The sequence below is a fragment of the Cygnus atratus genome, chromosome 8 (genome assembly GCF_013377495.2).
Source record: "Cygnus atratus isolate AKBS03 ecotype Queensland, Australia chromosome 8, CAtr_DNAZoo_HiC_assembly, whole genome shotgun sequence".
NCBI lineage: Eukaryota > Metazoa > Chordata > Aves > Anseriformes > Anatidae > Cygnus > Cygnus atratus.
The window spans coordinates 21,162,338-21,178,384 of record NC_066369.1 but is presented as its reverse complement, the minus strand read 5'-3'; the positions used below and the strand labels follow the sequence as shown (position 1 = coordinate 21,178,384).

Sequence of the window (16,047 nt, the reverse complement as noted above, 5' to 3'; positions counted from 1 at the left end):
AACAGGAGCCGGGGTCGGTCCACAACAGATCCTCTCAGCTGCTCCATACTCCTTCCCCCTGCTCCAGCAGGACTGTCCCTACAGGCTGCTCTCCCTCAGGAAAATCCGCTTGGGTGTGATCCCCTCACAGGCCTCGAGGGAGCCCCAGCTGCAGCGCGGGAGCACCTCTTCCCGTTCCTCCTCTGTCCTTGCTGTCCGCAGGGCTGTTTCTCACACTTTTTTTCCCCTCACATCTTACTGCCATGAGATGTTTTTCCCTTTCTTCAACAAATTATCACAGGGGCACCACCAGTGTTGGGACTGGGCTGTCGTGGGCCTACTGTGGAATTGGCTCGACCCAGTCCTGTCCTGTCAGGCCCTGGGCAGTCCCGGCCACCCGTCAGAGACCCCACACACCAAGCACCAAGTGTGTTGGTTTCCTTTGAAATTGCATCTCTACCCTCTCCTGTAGCTGCTTGTACCATCTGCACCCTTGAATACACTGGGTAAGTCTGGAGGTGCGGTGGTGTGCCAAAGGGGAAAGGGCCTAAGATGGAGGGGATGGAAATCTCTGTGTGGTGGGTGGCAGGGGAGAGGTGGAAGGCTTATGGAGCACCGTCAAAACAGGAGACAAGCTGAGAGGCCGTGTGGCACTATGGTGAATAGCTGGGGTTTATTATAGTCCCATAAATATGAGGGAATGAACATTGTGTCTCCACTTTCACAAACTGTGGAGAACGTATTTAAACACAGCTTTTGCCTTAACAACCACAGCTATAATAAAGTGAATTAAACTACGTGTTTGATTCATAATTGGTATTTCTGTTACCACAAGTACAGCCATTCTCTTTTCAAATACATTAAGCCATAGGAAACTGCTTTATGTTGCCTGAAGTTTCATAATACATTTATGTGTTATTGGAAACATAATTCACGTGCAGAGTGTTATTAAAACCCGATCGGCCTCCAGTTTAAATCTTTGTACAGTGATTTAACTCCCTTCTCATTTTTATGTGACATTTTCATAATAATTAAACATGAGTATGTCCTTGCAGTCTGTACCCAGAAATTCTGTGGTGAGCAGCAAAGGGAGCAATATTCCTCTTGGTCTCAGATGCTATAACGTTATTGAGTCCATGAATTAGATTCCCCTATCCAGAATTGCTCTGAATAGATCAAACAAATGCTACTCTTAAGTAATGGAAATACAGTACATTAAAGGCTCTGCTATGAATGCTAATAACATTATTTTTTCTCACAGATATTAAAAGTCTCTCATTTTGTATTATTCTACTTGGTGACATGCAAGTGTCTTCTGCTGCTAAATCTCAGCAATTGAATTATTAGCATGAGAAAAGACCTGAATTACTAGAGATTGCATTTAGATGTGTAAAATCTCTATCTCACTATTTCCTGTGTGATTATTTTATGCTTGTTTCTCTTACAAATTATAAGGATTCTGAAAGGAATTTTTAGTTAAGCTACTAACTTATGAAATCTGGTTATATGAGCAAAATAAGTTGATAACAAGTCCCATAGTAAACTTCGCTTATAATTATTGAATATTCTGCTACCTAAATTAAAAAGAAATATGGTGTCAATGCAGGTGGCTATCAGATGTGACAAAGAACCTATGAGAGGCCTTTGGAATGGCAGCTGAAGGCCAAGTAGGCACCTAGAACATCTTAAATAGTACCAACAACCTATTGGCAACTGAGTTAAATTCAAATTATTCCAAATGTAACCTGAATGTGTGTTTTTACTAAATTGTTTGCTGTAATCTTTTTGCAAGAATATAGAACTATGATAATAAATGCCTCCGATAGAAATTTGAGTGTTTTTTTTTTGTGTGTGTGTTGTTTTATTTTTTCCTAACCATATGAAGTCTGGCACTTTAGGGGGTTTTCCTCTTATACAATAAATAAATAGGCACCCAGGTTGATATGCGCATGAATCACATCTTCCATATACTTTTCCTAAGCCACTGAACTATATCAATTTTCTGTAGATATACAGTATTTCTTTTTTTTTTTTCATAATATTATTAATACCCTGAGATTTCTAGGGTCATTTGCCCAGCCTTTCAGCTGGGGGCTAGAAGCTAGTCTAGGTCTTCAGTGATTCTGGATCCTGCTTTGCTTATGGAAAGTTCTGTGATTCCATACTAGCAAATATCAGCTCAAAGAGGATTTAATGTATTTTGCAGATGAAGCTAGACACTCAGTGTAGGTAAAACTCGTTAACATTGTAACAGCTAATTTTTCACAAAGGAGAGGCAACACACATCTTTTAATATCTCCAGGTGAAGACTGGATGGGTTTATATTAAATGAAAATCATTTATGTGGATTACTACGAGAATAACTTGGTTTAAAAAATAGCTTTTAAATTTTAAAATACATCTTGGAAGTCATGTGTAGTGATCATCTTGGTCCTTAACTTGTTCTGTAAAAACATTCTAGGTAAGTTCCCTTCATGTTTGCGCTGGATTATTGGGGCACCCTGAAAACAAATATTTGATTATAATTATACCAGATACTTTCAACTGACATTTTGCAATACAAGATAAATTAAAAAAAAAATAAATCTAGCAATGAGTTAATATCTAATTGCCAGAAATTCAATGTATTCTGCATTAGGCAAAGGGATGAAACAGTTCGTTTTTTATGCATCTTCTCTCCAGATGAAAGAGATCTTAAAATAATCTAAACCATTTTACTTGGGGCACTAAAAAGTTTTTTAGCATGAAGTTCACACTGAAAACAAAACGTGTGATCCAGTCAGATCAAAATGACAAAGTTCCACAAAATAGTGTCTCTTTGCTGTCTTCATTAGCCATAGCTATCATTGTCAGCTAAACTTTTGGACAAATATTATGCACGGCCTTTGTTTTTAAAACAAAGGATAAAAATTACTCAGTGTACAAACAATTTCGATTTCATGTTATAGGTCGAATATTATTTTGACAGATTGCTGTGTAGTATTGTGCACTCTCAGATCTCAAAAAAATGCAAGGTCAAAAATATTGTCTCTGACCTATCATCTATTTTAATAAAAATATTGTCAAAATAAATGATAATCATATTTTGACATTTGTCCTAGGAATGTCTTCAAGGGCCTCAAAAAATATAACACATCAAAAACATCAGGCAAAAAGTCATAAAAGTAATACTTATTCAATATTTCTGTAAGGCACAGATCATACTTATGGTGGTAAGTTTGGGGATCAAGAAATAATGCAGAAAAGAAGCATCAACCCCCTGACATCCTTTGCTATGGGTTTTGGGAAGCATTCTTAAAACAAACAAACAAAAAAAAACAAACAGCAGCATGAGATCTGAAAGAACGGAGAATTCAATGTGTTGCCAGGTTGTAACAACTCCAAGTACGGAACAGAATATCAAGCTAAGCTGAGAAAAACTGAAGGTGTGGAGAATGTGGCATCTGAAGGAATCTAGAATTGGAGAAACTGAATCCTGAGGAATGCAGACAGCTCGAGGACATATAGAGGCAATATCTTGATTTAGAACAGTTACTGAGCATGTTTCCATATATCCATATATGATGCACTTACAGGCTATTGTGAACGTTAAGAGATTTAGCGTGGTCAAAAAGCTATCTGAAAGATCAGGGAAAGTTGCAAGACCAGTACCATCCTAGCACCTTTAGTCTTGTTGTGGAATGGTGAAAGTATGATAACAGAGGTAATGATGCCTAGTGAAGATGTGCTGAGGCAAAGCCGGCTCAGTAGAGCTTGCAGTGCATTGATGGGCAGAGAAGGGAGATAAGCTCGAGTTAAAAAGGAGCTGCTGTCTGTTCTCTGCTGTAGAATGAGTTTGTCAGTTCATCTTGGGGCACCAGATGTACTTGCAGACTGTTCAGAAGCCATCAGGAAGCATTATGATGAAGCTAGTGCTGAATGCAGCCAGATGACTATAACCCATGTTAGACACATACCAGTCCAATGAAGTGATGATAGGGTACCCCCAGGGAAGTAACGGCTAGTGGCAGATAGATCATGCAAGGCACACTGGCCAGGCTACAGTGTAGACGACTTTTTGGAACAGAAGAAAACTTACCAACGCGCTATGAATATATCTTTTTTGTCATTCATGAACTAGAGTTATGGTATGCTATGATGGAATGTTTGAAGGGGAAAAATAATAATTCCAGGACATTTAAGAGGTGACATAAGATAGATGTTATATGTATGCATATAAAATACATGCTATGATGATGAAATGTCCCCAGGGTGGTCGTGTGTTAATAGATTTCAGCCCCAACAAGTAGAAAAAGACCTGATGAAACTTACTGAAAAGGAAGTAACAGCCAATATGGAGCCTAAATAGAAACAGTACCACAAAGAAAATGAGATTAGATTCTGTACTGCTGCTGTATGAAGCCCTTTCATTTTATTTTCAGTGCTTGGTGGGTGGAGCATGTTTCGTCTTTACTTCTCAGTTCATAAAGACCTCATCTTGCTTTCACTGAAATATTTTCTGGAAAACAAGGGTGAATCCTTTGCTTAGCATGCTGACAGGAAAGAGAACTGCTTCATTTCTGCTTTTCTTCATTTCTTTACAGTTTGACTGTTTGTCAAACTTTACAGTTTGACTGTTCTCCCACGTGCCTGGTGACAGGACGAGGGGGAATTGGCGAAAGTTGCGACAGGGGAGTTTTAGGTTGGATGTTAGGAAGTACTTCGTTACCGAAAGGGTTATTAAGCATTGGAACGGGCTGCCCAGGGAGGTGGTGGAGTCACCATCCCTGGAGGTCTTTAAAAGACGTTTAGATGTAGAGCTTAGCGATATGGTTTAGTGGAGGACTTAGTGTTAGGTCGGAGGTTGGACTCGATGATCTTGAGGTCTCTTCCAACCTAGAAATCTGTGTCTGTGTCTGTGTCTGTGTGACTGAGGTTTGCTTGTGTAATTTCAGAATTCTAATCAGAGACATCTCAATATTTCAAAGAGTTGTGCTTAAAACCAAAATGAACAACCAAAAAAAATACTTTCTAGAGTTAAAAGAAAGCTACATTTTTTTCCAATATTTGTTTTGCACATTTTCCAACAACTGAGGAAAAAATGCTAACTAACAACAAGTATTTTGGTAGAAATGCTGCTCAGGGTGCTCTTTAAAACCCAGCTTTTCTTTTGGAGAGGGACAGAAGTTGATTGGATGTTATTGAACTCTCCAAAGTAAACAGCTGTTCTGCTCATTTTTTTGTAAAAAGCATAAGATTGTTTTCTGTCTATAACTTGCAGTTTCATTGAAGAGAAGATAATTGATGATGAAAACATGCGGAGAGTGCACATTTTGATTTTAAATGCTACGTAAGTGACAAAAACTGTCAGAAGAAAACCACACTGCCTACTTTATTTAGCTGTATAAACTTTGATGGCAGGCTGGAAGTGCCTGTTATTTTCTGTCAAATAAGATATGGCAGATTTTCAAGGATCAGTTCTACAGCTTATAAGCAGTATGGAGGCTTAATTGTTTCCTTATGCTCCATTTTACAAATATACTAAACGTTAACAATCAATTACCTACCGGTGTGCCAGACTGTTCCTTAATACAGTATGTCTGCTCTGTCTTAATTTTTGCCCTGAAAATTAAGGAACTAAGTCATAACATCTTATGGCTTCTATACAGTCCCAGCTAACCATGTTGAGGCCTTTGACCACATCTTAAAGCCCCTTTGTCAAGGGATTCCTTCATAGCTGCTCAGAATACCAAATGCACCTGGGCCTGTACAGATGCCAGCATGAGACAAGTAATGTGAAATGCCTGAAGGATGTAATAAATGTTGTATGTGATGCAAATTCTTTTGACAGAGATATCTGAGGGAGAGTGGAATTCTTGTCTAGCTATTTGAAGGATTTTGTATGGAAATGAACTACTAGGAGTGATGATGTAGGAATTGCCACATTGCATCGGGCCATTAAGCTTGATTTTTTGCCCTTGGTAATGCCTATAGTTTTATAATCTAGTTATTCAGAGAATGAGGGACTGCCTTCTATGAATGTGCCCATCTAAGGCACTCAGAGGAGAGAGACTTATTTAGGGAGGGGGGGTAGATTCCTTGTTGATTTTTGCAAAAGCTGTAACCTCCTTCCCTGAAAGATGAGATTGTTATCCTTGAAACATACACATCAACAGAGTTGCTAGCAGGTATAACTTATTGCCTAAAAAAAATAAAAAAAGGCAGCTGTGCAAATATTTGTGTGTGTGTGTGTGTGTGTGCAGTTTTTTAGCTACAGTTGGAAGAGCTTTTACCTGATCCATCTTAAATGCCATCATCTTCAATTTGTCAGATATTTTCTCTGTACATTCAATACACCAGCTGAGGAAGAGCATAATTTCCTTATCACATTTCGTTTTCAAATGCATCGGTTAAAACCTGTTATTGAAGTTGTTAGATTTGACTACTGTCTAGAAAGACATATGCGTTCTCCTGAGTTTGGCTGGCCTTCTCTTGAGTTTCAGCTGGGGCCCTGGCTGCTTGGCAAGGTGGATCAGACTTGTACAGACTCAAGCTGGGCGCCTGTATGCACAGAGTAAGCTCCTCTGTCTTCAGTCTGGTGAGACGTAACCAGTGTTAGGCATATTTACCTGTTTCATTTTGAACTAACCAAGTGTAGTCTCAGTGTAGTACCAATTGACTGATTAGTTCCTCTGTGAATGTTCTGGCTAAATGACACGTGATCATTCCCTGTAGGTGTCAATGGAGTCTTGCAGAAATGTTTGCATGCAGTTTTATGATCCACCATGAACATTAATCACATGCAAAGTGTAGTGGCACCAATATCAAGTTCACTTTTATTGTAGAAAGCTGTACATTCTAAATGCCTTTACTTATGTTTGTTTTCTAAGTATTCATTTTCCTTCAATTTCTTACAAGGAATATTCAGGACACATAGGACCTATATTCCATTTCATCCTGATTTATGTCAAAGCATATGAGGAGCTATATGTATGAGTTAGACTATCAAAATATAGTTTGAACTTGGAATTGTCATTAAGAGCTGTTTGAAAACAGGAGCAGCCAGTGAAAATATGCAGTCATGTGCAACCTGGGGCCCACTAACAATGTTGATTAAATTCATAACTAGATTACTTCGTATTCAGGCGAGGTTGCTCAGCCAGTCACAGAAAAGAGGAAGAGACATAAATATCCACCCTGTATTTATTTTCAGCACTCAAGTCTTGTGCATTTAGCCGTCAAGGTTCAGCAGTGTGTTTATACTGAAGTTTTATTGAAATCTGTATTACTGAAAGCCTGTCCTGGAGAGAAGCTCACACCATGTTACCACAGAAATCACCCCTGGCAGAGGAAACTTAAATGCAGTTTAATTACATAAATATAGGCAGAACTCAAGGCATCTATATACTGACAGCAGGGTAGCTTAAAATAACACATTCAAATATTGAGTTCTGTTAACAACTGATAACAGCACAAATGCACAACATGGCAAAACAATTATATACATTTATATCCATCCCTTCTCCATAAGGAACCAAAAATATTGTTCTTTCAAAATGTTCTACTGCAGTATATGAGACTTAACTAGACATTAGAGTGATGAGAAAAACTAATTGAGGATTTAGTAAACTAACAAACCAGTACTAGGGATTCAGTGATCAGGGAACCATTATAGATTATCTTTTCTGAAGAACTCCTTGAAAATGACATGTCCTTTCCACCTGCTTTCCTCTAAGCTGCCTCTTCTGAATATCCTATTTACCTTTTGGAAACTCCTTGTTCTTCTTTGAGTCCAGTCTCCAAGGGGAAGCTTATCTTCTCCCGGGTTAAATACATTGCCTTCATCTATCTCTCTAGCCAGATGAAAGCCTCTACTTATCTAAAGGGGTCTGAGGCTGCATTAACTTGTGCTTTTTCTCCCTCTGCAGTACACTAACTGCATTCAGAAGGCGTCTACCATCAGGGAAGTCTGGGGAGTTTATTGCTTGAAGGGTCTACAGTGTGGGTCGTGCTGCTAAAGGAAAGTTTTATGTGGATGTCTAGTGATTTTTACAGGCTCTGGGAGCATCCCACTTTCCAGATGTCTATTTTCCAACTTTTCCTATTAAGTGATAAGAGTTATTATCTTTCTTATTGAGGCAGAGACTCTTATCTTAAATGAAAAAAATCTAGAGAGGTGCCAACTGGTTCTCTCTCCCAGGTTTACTTACGTTCTGCATCCAGTAGAACGGGGCACTTCATTACTGCTGCGTGCTGGTTACAGTCCAGCTCACTGAGACAAGGTCTGCATTTGCAGAGCTGGTAAAAAAAGGATCACAACAGAGAAACAACAGCAGGATACAGCTGAGAGGAATGCTTGCTGTTATATGGACTTGAGGATGAGGAAGGGTAAAGGAAAGGTTAAAAAAGAGGCTAAGCATTGAATGTCTCCTGTCTGACAACGTAGTCTGAAATACAGTGCTTCACTTCCATGTTTGCGGAGATTGTTGATCCAGTCCTGAGCCTGCAGTTTGACACAGCTGGGAATGTGCTGATTTACAAACTGCAAGCACTTGTGTTGTAATTTTTTGCTCGTGTTTAATATACGTGTCTTCAGTTCCTTTTTCTTGATTACCAAAAATACCAAACTTTATTCACATTTCCCTCTTGGCTTGTAAGAGAAGAAGTATGTGTGTGACATGTTTTTAGTATTTAGTAGGTGTTTAGTATTTTAATACTGTATATGTTGCATAATGTATATCACTGGGATCCTCTTCATGTAGCTGTCAGCGGAAGAGGCAATTACAAAGTGAGAGCATAGAAGTCCACTTGAATCAAGGCTCTGCAATAAGATGACATATTTATAGGTACTAGAGAGAATATGTTTCATAGTAAAATGTAATTCATGATATTTATGCAGATTTGGAAATTGCTGAACAGCTGGGCATGCAAGCTACAGGGTTGTTTGTGTGGGTACCTGCTTGTGTTTTATCTTCTGCATTAGTAGAAGGATTTCTAACCATCCATTTGCAGAGATGGGTTTCATCAGCTGGAGAACATAATAGTCTTCCCTTAGGTACTCCCATCAAATATCTGTTCAGCAGTCACCCTAAAAACAGCTCTGAAACAGTACTGCACCACTTTTATCACTTTTTTCCCCTCCACAGACATCTCACCCCTGGATTCTTAAAGTACTCAGTTTTATACCTTTCTGAGGAGTCTGGCATAGAGGAGATTATTTTTGCTGGCTTCCACTTGTTTTCCCAGAATGCTTGACTCTTACTGACAGTCATTGTCTTCCATTCTTTCATCCCACTAGTAGGCTTTCTGTGCCTCAGGATAGTCTTTAAACCAACGAGCCTGATCTTCTGATGTGCTGATCTCCTGCCATTCCACCTGGCTTCAGCTGGCATTGTGAGTGCTCAGCACTACTGAAAATTAGCGTCCAAATGTATATAGCTGGTAGCATGTGTTCTTTGTTAGCACTGGCTCCGACCCACTTGTGCTGATTTGCTGTTTTAATAGCTTTGAACTTTCTTAGGTCACTGAGTCACAATTCATTTTCTATTGGAGTTTGTGATTGTATGGGAAAAGCTATGTCTGGTGGGAGACAAAGGGAAAGGTTATATTGGTTCTGAGTTCCTATTTGATTTACCCTTTCCTTCCCATCACTCTCTAAGTGATCTGAAAGAAAAAGGTAAACTACTATACATCAGAAGAAAAGTATTTTGCTTTAAACTCCATTTCCACAGTGTGGTGAGCTGATCACTAGGATTTGTACAGGTTTGTTACATTTGAATTCGGAGTACTAATTGGGGGTTGAAATTTTCATCCTGTGTTTCCCCTGACATAATTGTCTTAACATGTGTCCAGTCAGCCACATCACCGCCGTGTATGACCTGTAATCTAAGGCTGACCAGGACACTTTCTGAATCATATTGGCTCAGCTGCGTAACTGCTTGTGTGGCATTATCAATGCCATTCTGCAGTGGAGAGGCCTCGTGTATCAAGACCATCTCTGCAGTTCTCTGGTCACACAGTAGAGTTAAATAAGCTGAGAACTGTCTCTAGGTCTAAGCTGCCTGAGCCAGGTATGGAAGATTCAAAGGAAAGCTACCAGCTTGATTTGAGAAATCTCTTCTTGACCAGTTAGGACACTGAACGTCTGCCTCAAATCATACTGGTAACCAGAGGTAGCCAGCGGCGCTGGCTGCAGCTATCTGCGCTTGTTCGTGGAGGCCAGATTACCTCAAAAAGTTGGAAATTTGATGCAGTGACAACTGCTGAGGGATAAAAAGAGATCCTACTGAACGCCCAGAGATAATGCTGATGAGAGCAGAAGAGCACTCAGGTATTATCATTTTACGAGGCTATTTGGAACACTGAATTCAGCACAAGGAGCAATTTTAATCCATATAGCTTACCACAGCAGCCTTCTGTGACACACAGAAGATGTCACTGAAGTCCTGAAATTGACCCAGGACAGATGAATTTTCTGGTCTCTGAACAGACCTTTTTAATACAATACCAAATCTGTTGTCCAGCAGATTGTTTCCTTCAGAACAACCAGTACACCCAGTCACAGAATTGGCATGGTAAAAATTGTCCCTCATCTGTGCTTTTAGATAATCATTAAGTTGACATTTAAGAGCACAAATGACAAGAACATAGCAGCGCATTATTAGCCTTCCTAGGTTCTTGTCAGCAAAGGCTGCCCGTGAAGTATTCCTGCTCGCGTGTTTATCTGCCTGTCTCATCTATATTCCCTTGTAATCCAGCTCTACTGTTTCTGCAGGAGTTGTTTTACTGTGCTGTATAACTGCAGTATTTCAATCACGTAGCAGAGAGGACATAAACTAATGGGATTTGATATTCTTTCAGTAAGGTGTTGCTGAAACTGGGAGAGTACAGCAAAATGGCAGTGGGCAACTGTTGGTAGCTATATAAACGAGAGGTCAGGATTACAGCACCGTAGCTGTAATGGTTGCCTCCTTAGTATACATAAATATAATTAATTCTTACAACTTTGCCCTGTGATGAAGGCAGGTTAAATGATGTTGCAAACACTGCTGAGAAAGAGAGATGGCACTGTAGTCTTCTAGCTGTGAGTAGTGCCCGTAAGGACCAACTGTGTGTGTTGAAGATGGGGGGAAAAAACAACCTTTAATTACAATCTTATCCTTTGTGTTTATCTATTTCAGCTGAGAGCAGTGCCTTCTAACTGAACCAAGATAATTTCAGAATGAAATGAAACCAGTGTGGACTTAAGTGAATACATAAAAGGTGGGTTGGGGTTCCTACACCATAGAAACATATTGGAAAAAAAAATGCTCTGTTTCTGCCCTCTGTTAATCTCCCCAAACATCCTTTATCTGTATCAGAAGAGCTTTCTGTTGTAGTATTGTGTGGACTGTGATTATCTATTGAAAGAAAAATCTACAGAACACTAAAGTTGGAATCTAAAATCAATGCATCAAGTGTATTGCTCTATTTCTTGTCCTCCATGGTGGTTTGTGCTGGCAATGATAATAAAAATTTGGCTTTTCCAAACCAATTAATGTCATCATTGTGCTATAAAAACAATTAATTAAGCTTCCCCAGAAAAAACACATCTGTGTCTTTTGCCTCCTACATCTTTCCCTTTTGCAATCAAAGTATTCAGCCCTGCAGACCTGGGAAACAGTTTGCATGAAAGATGTGAGAAATTCTCTTATGTGAAAGGTACAACAGGTAGGGAGGGCGAAAAAATTCTTCAGTAATTTCCCACTCATATTTTCACTATCTAATGGACCAAAATAAGCTAAGCTGGGGGTTAGTTTGGTGTATGGCTCACTCCACAGCATTTTCCTCTGGGTGGTTTTGTGATTAAGAGTAGTATTCAGGACTACAAATACAGACCCAGTTGTGCCAGCTCTGACCAGTACCTGTCCCTTCCTGCCTGTGGCAGGAACTGCTTAGGGTTGTTTTATCTGTCCTCACTGTCTCATTTATTAGGGACATTTCTTCCTTTGTGGCTGAAGTCCCTCAGAAATCCTGTTATCTTTCTAGAGTGGCATGTAAGGGAGTGAGTTGGCCTTGCTATGTACAACAAAGTTTTCTTTGTTAAACTGGGGCAATTTCTGGGCTTGAATTTGAATTTGGAGTTCCTCACAGTATCTGTAGGAAAGTGGTAAGCTAGTGGCATTGTCAATAAAGTTTGGTTACCTAGATTAGATTCCAGTTGTCCATCTTGGTTTTCTAGCATCTACTTTAAATTTAAATTTAAGGTGAAATGAGATACTGAGTAGAGCCCCAGCAGTCACTGCAGTAAATGGGGATGGATCTTTTTTATGCAAGTCTAACATGATGGAAAGAAGAAACCAAGTACCTAGAGCAAGAGCCAGGGAAGGAAGACGTCCTTCATTTGTGGAAGTGACACAAGTGAGCCCTTTGTGCCCTAATTCTCAGATTAACTCTAAGCAGAACTGGGAAGATGATAGATTACACAGAATCATACACAGTGCCATAAAGATAGTTAGGTGTCTGAATCTGGTTGTAGTAACTGAGTTATATGCCTAAATACCTTTGAAAACCTGTTCCTTGAGAAGCTTAAATGTGTACAGGTGTTGTAGAATTGTAAACCTTCCATAGTTACTAAAGAAGTAAATGGGTAGAAGGTGCCAAACATTGGCTTTGGCAAGACAGCTGCAGAACAGAAGCTCTGGCCAAGCCAGTCACAGCTGCCTTCTGAGTATCTATCGAAGATGGGTAGGGTTTCTTTACTGCTTGATGAGCTCGTTGACTACCATGGCCAATATTGCTTTAGCCCAGGTGAGAGAACTGCTTTTTAAATGGGATAGCTTTTCATTCAGGGCTTGCATTAAGAAGAGAGTTGAGAGCTTGTAAATCAGGGGGAAGTGTGGATGATGTACTATGTGCTTATCAAGGTTAGTCGATAAATGGAGCTGTATGGATGAGCTGTTATTAGTAGTGGTTCTGTTCTGAAAACACTGTGTGTGTAGTGCTGACTTTTTAATGCTGCCACATTTCAGAGTGTCCTTGCTTGAATGAACTTTGCTCTCTATAAAGCAGGCGTAACTCTTTATGATACCTCACTTCAGGATAGTGAATGCATGCTGTGTTTACTTCTTTTTTCCGAACTACTTTGTTCTTCGTTCCAGGTATAAATCATTTATTCATTTTAAATTAGTCAACTAATGTGGACTTTGAAGTGTTAGGAGGATTAATTTAAATGTTTGTGTAGCGCATGCTTTAAAGATGAATATAAGATGCTGTATAAGTGTTAAGATTCAAACATGGGCTGGGCAGAAAGTGCTGCTGACTGAATTTTCAGAGGCAATATGTTAGATAACACTGAGTCTGTTATGTAAAGGTAAAAAAGCCATGGAAAACTTTCCCAAAGCATGAACAATTGAGAAAACTTGTGAATGACTTTGCAGAAAATAATATGCCTTTGGTTTATGAATACTCAAAAACACTTAGGGGTTGATATAGACTAGTAAACTTCGAGAATACTTAAGGTTTTGTGGTGTGATGGAAACAGCATTTGAAGCACGTCATTTAGCCTGGGACTGTTTCTTGTATTACTGTTGATGCCAGGAATAATTCACATTTAATCTTTATTATTGCTTTTAATTTTGAACAATGTGTGCAAAACAATAGAAGAAACAAACAAAACCTTTATGTGTGTTGCAACACAAAAGACAAGCAAATAGAGATGAGTAGGCCTTAAATGGAATGTTATATTTTTTTCCTTTAAATAAATACTGTTCTGTAGAATTCTATTGCCCAGTTATGAATGGGTTAAGGTGTTCTGCTAAACACATTGCCAAGGATCCAGAAAAACATCACAGTTTAATTCAAGTATTCTTCGGAAAGGAATGCATGTATGTAGATTCTGGTGTTGGGTTCTATGCAGCAGATATAAAAGCTATGCTGCAAATTTCCCTTCACTAATAAATAATTCTAATAGAAACTTAGTATAGGTGCGTAAGGCTTGATGTGTTTCTAGTTTTTCTCTTTAAACAATGACTGTTTGCAAGCCTGCCTGGAGAGCAGTATTAATTACCCTTTCGGAAAAGGGGCAATAAACATTTAAAACTTTTTTCTTCCATTTGCTTTGTACAGAGATGCATTTCAGAAGCTTAGAAACTTTGTGTGAAATTCTGTCTTCTAGATTGAAGGCTTTTTTTTTATCCCCAAGTACTAAGAATATTTCAGGTTAAACTGAAATGAGGTTATTTGTGTTCACCAAGCAAACTGCAAAATCAATTATTTGTGTGGCTCTGGTGTTAATGTGTATCATCTGCTCTTGTATTCTCAGGAAGACAGTACTCCTTCTCTGAGGTGCCAGCACTCTTTCAAATAGCTAAAGTGACAGCTTATATCAATTTGTTTCTGTGACTTACTATTTCAGCATAAAAACAGAAGCAAATCTATTTTTTTTATCTGTTTCAGCAAAAATCTTTGCTTCACATAGCTGTATTTTACTACCCTTCATATGACATAGGATAATCCTTGTAACACGTTCTGAGGAGGCTGCTGTAAAGATTTTTTAAAAGAAAGGAAAAATATGTCCTCAAAGGGACTGGCACTTCTGAAGAGAATGAAAGGCCAATGAATAGTTGGTTAGGATTTCTGCCTCCTTTTTGGTCTACCTTTCCTGAGAGATTTTACAAACTCATTTTGTTAGAATATAGTTACCAGCACTGCGAAACACAGAATACCCGTAGCTTGTTAAAAATGTGGTGGTGTAGTGCAAAAGCTGTCAATAACAAGGCATAGTTTCCATTTTGCAAGACTTCTTAAATCATGAAATGGAGTGAAAACTTAAATTTTTGATTCAATGCAGGCCTAGGCATGATTTAAACACTAATTTGGCTGATTAGCCAGGGAAACAGATGTATCACGTGAGAGCATGCTGGATGCAGGGAGCTTGTAACTGAGAAAAGAATATTGCTGCATGAAAACATCTAGAGATGGCCAACGCTGTGCAGAAAGCATTATATTTGCCAACAAAGCCAGGTATCAAAATAAGAACTACATATAGCATGTATGTATTTGTAGGCTAATCTCTGATTTTTATGATATAATGGATATTTTTGGATCTGTAGAGATCAGGGGCTTGGACTCCCCCTTAGTTTCGCTGTAAGGTTCTGGTTTGAAGTTGCCAGTAGAAACAAATGATCTAGCATGCTGTGCTCTGCGTCTGGCAGGGAGGTGTACCCTTTATGAGGCTTTGGCGAGGGGCATCTGCAAAAGGTGGTTGGTGTTAGAAGTCCATTTTATGTACTGCCAAGCAACTCATTCAGAAACTGATTGAAATAGGCTGCTCCATGGCCTGAAGCAATGACAGGAGAGCACTGTTGTGGGGGAACAGTGCAATTATTTGTTTTTCCAGGGTCTTGCCTGCGTTGATAGCCTTAGTATTTGAGTGTTTCCCAAACATTAAGTGACTTGTATGCAGCACACATTGCTTTGCCAGCTGGAGCCAACAATAAAAGCTTCTACTGGAAACGCTTGGAGGAGAAGAGCGCTGTCCAGGCTTTCCTGATGCACGTGGGTGAGCTTTACGCGCATGTGAAATGTGAAGGGGAGCAGAGTGGGAGGCACTGATCTCTTGTTTCTGCTGACCAGTGATAGGACTCAAGGAAATGGCATAAAGCTTTGCCAGGGGACTGTCAGGCTAGGTGTTAGGAAAAGGCTCTTCCACGGAAGGGTGGTCGGGCACTGGAACAGGCTCCCTGGGGAAGTGGTCATGGCATCGAGCCTGCCACAGTTCAAGAAGTGTTTGATCAGTGCACTCAGACATATGGTCTGGTTTTTGGGTGGTCCTGTGCAGAGCCAGGAGTTGGACTTGATCCTTGTGGATCCCTTCCAACTCAGGATAGTACATGATTCTGTTTTATCTTAGCTTTTCCGTGTAAAGCACGTTATCTTTAAAGTGTGTAGAAATATGTAACCACCTTAATATTGCACAAAGCAGCATAATAGATTTGAAGAGGGACTGAATTTTGATTTCTTCTGTTCATTTGCTTATTCCAATGCAATTCATTGCTCTTTACTTTCCAGCAGTGTTTTGCTTGATGATCAGTGAACATCACTGCCACT

The 16,047-nt window shown here is 39.4% G+C and overlaps 1 long non-coding RNA gene across 1 annotated transcript in view; it reads right to left on the bottom strand.

The window, feature by feature from the left end:
* Positions 1-2,084: 2,084 nt before the first annotated feature.
* LOC118243785 (uncharacterized) overlaps positions 2,085-16,047 on the bottom strand; it is a 28,933-nt gene continuing 14,970 nt past the window's right edge. The window contains exons 2-4 of the long non-coding RNA XR_004777326.2: positions 8,169-8,256; positions 6,252-6,318; positions 2,085-2,480 (exon numbers count right to left, since the gene is read on the bottom strand). This is a non-coding gene — a long non-coding RNA (uncharacterized LOC118243785). The remainder of the gene's footprint in view (positions 2,481-6,251; positions 6,319-8,168; positions 8,257-16,047) is intronic.